Here is a 6,178-nt window from a genome sequence, read left to right on the forward strand (position 1 = left end):
GCAGACACTCACTGCTTTGGAGTTTGCTCTTCCTTGCAAAGGGAATCACTATTTAACACTCAGTCAAGGCTCAAGTTAGACAGTCAAATCCTTTCATGACAAAATGTAGAAAGAAAGAAGCTTTCCCTGAATTCTGGGAAATACTGCACAGTTGTTAGAAGGCCTTCCAAGAAGGTCTCCAGTTTACATTTTCAAAGCTGTCTTGCATGTCCCAGCAAACTGAGGAAAAGACAGACTCTGCTGCCTCAGACTCTCCCGTGGAGGGAAAAGAACCCCTGCAGGTTCCCTTGCAAATGCTGCCCCTGTGGCTGCAGAAATCCCCTTGTACCTGAATGCCTTGACAGGAGCTTTACCAAAGCAGTGGCACCCTAGTGTTCTTTCTGTTTTAAAATAACTCAGGCACTAACAAAGAGCAGGAAGACATACAGAAGCCAGGTTCGGGTACACCCAGGGAAAACCTCTACTTACGTGCCAGGTTAGTGAGGTAATAGCCAGAATAAACAACGCCATAAGCTGTGAAAGCTGCAGCAGCAAGTTGCTCAATCATTGTAGCACTGCTGTGCAGATTTGTCCAACACTAGAAAAAACAAGGCTCTTGTCAGTAGGCAGCTCTCACTGACAAGCACCTCAACCAGGAGGATGCTCCTGCACTGAGCAAGCCCTAGGGTTGCTCTGACACTGAGGCCTTCCGTGCACCAAGACAACCTTCTGCTGTCACCATGACCACATGGCAACCATGCCCTGACATCACAGTGCAAGCACTCTATATTGGCCTGTGAATTTATGCAGAGCAATAACCACCCTTCCGTACAGCAAACGCAAAATAACCGGGGAAGTTCTTCTCTGTCACAAAGCAGCACAAATTCACTTTGTGGCCAAACCCTGTTGTTCAAGGAATCCAAGAGTAACTCCAGGAGTGCACCAAACACCTATACCTTGTACCCCAACTGAGCACTCAGATGGGACCCAAGCAAAGGAAACCAGACCAAGAAAACGGCCCAAAGCATTGCACTTCTGAGAAACAACGCTTACTTTTAAAAAATTTAAATGTTTATTAAATCTTAACAAAGGACTGAATAAGGAAAATTTGCAGCACTGGGAGTCTCTGACCATTACAAGCAGCACATCTATAGAATGGATGCTCTGCCTTTTATACCCTTAACCCCTCCAAAGTTTTGTCAAAGTTTTGCCATCCACTGGTGGAGATTCCTTTCTTACATTCTTATTGGAGGTCAGGTGTTGCTACGCCACCCACACCTCCTGGTCACAAGCCAGCCCTCCCCAAAACCCCTGACTACCAAGGCTATTGCAAGGGGCAGGGGAAATAGGACTCTGGGAGGATGTATTACAATAACATCACTATACATTTTTACATCCCCATAATATCTACCTCTTAACAGTGAGAGCCAACTGTTACATGACTCATCTATAACACACAGAACCAGGAGAGAAGGCACTGTTGGCATAACAGCTGAAGCAATTCCTGACAAATCTCCCACATGTTTGCACATTTATTGGATATGCCCAGGGCTCCTGAGCATGTACATCTCTGCCTTTATTCCCCTTTGAAAGCAGTCAAACTGGCAGCATCTGCCTGCCAGTAGGAGCTGCTCCGAGCTGGGAAGAAGACTGTTGGTGCTGATTTCCAGAGGCTTCTGTGTCCCAGGAGAAGATAAGGAAGGAGTGGATTGAAAGGTGCTGGCGCTGCTGCTGCTCTGTGCCAGACAGCCCTGGCTGAGCAGGGCACGGCGCTGCAGACTCTTGCTCCTGTCAGAGCTGGGCACACCTGGGAACAAGGCATGGCAACCTGTGGGGAAACCAAGGACTTCATGGGTTCTGCACTGCTCAGCACACACCCAGGCCATCTGTGACCCAGAGTTCTGGCACCTAAAAAGATAAAGCAGACGGAAATAGCTGGGAAAAGTTTCATTTTGACCTTTCTTACCTGTTCACAGAAGTGGCCAAAATGAAAGTTACAGAGCAGGGCCTGATCCCTTCTCCTGCAGGAGGGGCCCTGTACTGGCTCCTGCCCAGGGCTGGTGCCCATGTGCTAACATTCAGCTGAGTGGGAGCAGAGCTCCTGGGGCTCTACAGCGATACACCAAGCCCAGCCCAGTTACCTGGTACACATGCAAAGCTTCAGAAAAAGATTAGAATGGAAAAATGTAACTGTCATGATCATTGTATTTTACTATGTTCACATGCTGTATAGGACTGCAATTTTATGTATTTGTGGTATTTTCACACATTTTAATCTCCGAAATACTGTCAGATACACTTTGATTCCTAATGGAAAGTCTTAAACTATTAATTTAGCTTATAAAATGAAGTTACTGACATTAAATAATATGTACTTTGTAGCGTAGAAGAACACAGTAATAGTATGAGTAATTATGATTGCTTAAGCACAATTGGCTTGGGTCTGTACAGGAATGTGAAATTTTGCAAGAAAATAATATTTTCACTAGGTTTTGTAAAATATTTGAGAAACACTTCTTGTTTGAAAGAATACGTTTCAAACAACCTTTTACTTAGGAGTTTGAGGAAGGTTCTTACTTTTGAGAGCAGTACAATTTTACATTTTAAGAATAATGTAAGCAGCTGATGAACTTTAGAATTATTGCAGACCATATTTAGTCTTTCAGAAAGTATTAGTGATATATATCTGATTCAATGCATCTTTTAGCCAGGTTTTGTCAGTGTAGGAAAGCCTGGTTGTAAAGCTCCCATTGTTGCCATTACAGCATTTATGTGCTGTAAATCATGTAAAAGTCTCCATTTTCCTGATTTCTTTTTTATTACAAGGGGTATTCAAGGGGCCGAATGATTCTTCAATATGACCCACTTGCAATTGTTCTGTGACTAATTCTTGCAGGGCAGTAAGCGTTTCAGTAGTAAGGGGCCACTGATCAACCCAGACAGGTTTATCTGTTAACCATGTCAAGGCTACAACTGGACATTCACCACCCTGCATCACAGTGGCTCCTATTAAAAATCCATAGCAATTCTGTAATAATAGTAATTAAAAATCCCAGTAATTCTGAGGGTCTGATGTTAGCTTGTTGGCCATCGGGATGTTTCACATGAATTACAATGGCTGACAAGCCACCTGTTGTAGAACCACCCAACCCCATCAGTCCAAAACTTGCACGAGTGAGAGGTCACGATTGAGGCCAACGCAGTCACGAGAGTATTGTAGCATCTGCTCCAGTGTCAATCAAACCTGTTACCGATACGGTCCCTGGATGATATCCACTGGCTGTGAGGATGCATGTCTTTTCTGGATGGTTCTCCGTTACTTTCTCAGTCCGGAACACTTGAGGTACTTACCGTATTGGGAACAAAACTCACAGAGGCTACAAGCTGAGTGATGCAAGTTCCTTTCTGAATAGTAATAGGGCACTCATCAATTCATATCATAGCATGACTCTGTCCTAAATAATCAACATCAATAAGTCCTAAATGCACATGAATACCTTTAAGTGTAGTACTTGATATCCCTATCAGAAATGCACTCAATCCACGTCCTATTGGGCCATAGGTGTCATGGGGCACTTTGCAGATTTCTTTTGTCAAAATAGTTACTGTGTCGGTGGTGGGTACATCAATCCCTGTGGACCCACTTGTTGCTCCTGAATACTGTTTGCAAATGGGTAGCTTTACAGTGCTGGGAAGGCCCATAATTGCTGTTAATGGTCGTCAGGTTATTTGTGTCCCCACACACCCCTTCGTGTTCTTCTTCCCATTTCCCTGCAACAGCTGACCATTTGCATGATACTTACTCGTGCACAGTGCCCAAATTTAGCACAATGATTGCACATAACATTGCTGCTTGCATTTGACTTAGATGTTATTTTCTGGGTATTACACTGTGCCCTTACATGCCCTTGCTGTCCACAATTACAGCATTTCGGTGGTGGTCTTAGAACTGCAGCAAGAGCTGTCATTTTATGCTCTACTGAACCATCTTTTGAGCAAGCAGTAACCATTTCAGGCAATGTGGGCTCCCCAGGTAAGGTGTCAATAATCGTTCTGCAGTCTGGGTCTGCACTTTCTTTCACCAATTCTATACACAATCTATGTCACAAAGGTTCATTATCTACCTGTTTTTCAATAGCTGCAGCAAGCTTTTCCACAAACTGCAAAAATGGTTCTCTCATCCCTTGTTGTATAGTAACATATCTCTGTTTTGGACCTGCCATTTCCATTGTTTTAATTAAAGCACTCATGCCTATTTGCTGAGCTTGTGTCAAAATTGAAGGATCCCACCTTGCCTGCAAATCTGGGTTAGCAAAAGGCCCAGTGCCCAATAAGGCATCAACACCCACAGCATGACGAGTCGTGTTGAGGCAGCTGCATATTTGTTAAAGCTGTGAGCTCAGCCACTCACCTCCGAGTTTCTTGAAACACACCATACTGTACTGGTTGGAATAAAACTGTAGCAAAATGCATGATATCATAAGGTACAAGCATACTGCATTAATTACATGTATTAATTGCATTACCTCTGAGGAATTAATACCAAACTGAGCCACTTTCAATTGGAGATCTTGCACAACCTTCCAGGCAAAGACATGATGACTGTCATCCTGCCCTATTCCAGGAACTGCATTAAAAACTGGAAAAGCCATAGGATTATCACAGGCAACATTTGCCTTAACACTCTCCTCCTGAGGTACTTTTGGGGCACCAAATCTTTCTATTAGGTCCCAATTTTTTTATTCAGCTGCTTTCTTCCTAAGAAATTCCCAAAACTTCTGAGGCTGTCATGGAAGCACAGTTACTTGACACAGAGGCAAAGTCCATGGGGCAGTAGGGCTAGATCTCTTAGAAGCTGAACTGCCAACAGTTCCCTGCCCCACCTCAGGTGTTACTGCGGGTGACTCTTCACTTGATTTCCTGTCACTGTCCAGCAGTGGAGGATACGACCTTGCAACTGTTCATGCAGCTCAGAGGGGGGCGGGGGGCAAATGGCTGGGCTAGAGTGGAGGGGTGTAGGTCTTAGATTCAAAGAAAAACCATAAATTTCTAACCAGGTAGAAGCTTGAGAAAGTGTTGAGAAAGAATGTAAGTTCTTTATCTCTCTTGTTCACATTGTTTATAATTAGGTTTTACTACTGTACGTCATCCACTGCACACCAATAGGGTGACATGTTTTCACTTCAGGACCAATAGAGTTGGTCTGCACAAAGCTCTGTATAAAAGAGTGATGTATTTTGAAATAAATCAGTTATAGTCTCAGCCTTCTGAACAAAGTCTGTTCATTCCCATCCTGCCTCAACAGCGTCAGAGGGGAGCAGGGGGGCAGACAGCTGGGTTTGTCTCTCTGCCAAAGACATTTCCGCTAACTGGCGCAGTGGTGCAGTGTATAGAGGCACCGCTGAAAGCTGCTGTGCAGGTGAGATAAAGAGGCTTAGGAGTCTGAGAAGGAGATACTCTGTCAGTCTGCCCAGAAGCCTTAGCAGCTTTCCCAAAAGCTTCAGCATCCAGCCCAGAAGCTCTGGCAACTTTCCTGGAAGCTTTGGTAGCCTGCCTGGTAACTTCCATGGGCACCTGCACTTTCTTCAAGGATGTATGCAACAAGTTCCCCATCAGAGGCCCCATCTGACTCATCCCTCCCATCAGACTCCTTTATCAACCCCAAATCTTCATCCACCTTGTACTCTGCTTGTTCCCGCTGTTTTCCATTCCTTTAATGCCTCAAAAGGCGATATCCAAGTAACAACTAGATTGACAATAGTTTTATCTCCCGCTCAGGTGACTTCCCACAGCTTGTTCCTGACTTTTTTTCCAACCTTTAACACTAAATGCTGTGTCAGGATCAGTAGCAAAATCCTATGATCTAGCCCACAGCAATATACTACAAAGGGCATAGTCTGAAGTAGTAATTCCCTTATTTCTTAACAAAGCTTTCTATGTAGCCAAAACAGTCTCTTCCTCTTTAGATTTATCTCCCATTATCACTAGTTGTTGCCTCACCTGCTTCCAGGTGTGTTGATAGGAGAAAATCAGGTCAGGACTTGCCTGTGGCTTCCACCCGCCACTCTCAGCTGCACCAGCGCCGCCTCCCCCGCCACTCCCCAGCGGGTCAGGGCTGCCAGTCGCTGGGACCCCGCGTGGCTCCAGACCGACCACGCTGCTCAGGCTGCTGCTCCACGCGGTGGGCACCAGCTGTCAC

The sequence above is a fragment of the Lonchura striata genome, chromosome Z (assembly GCF_046129695.1).
Source record: "Lonchura striata isolate bLonStr1 chromosome Z, bLonStr1.mat, whole genome shotgun sequence".
NCBI lineage: Eukaryota > Metazoa > Chordata > Aves > Passeriformes > Estrildidae > Lonchura > Lonchura striata.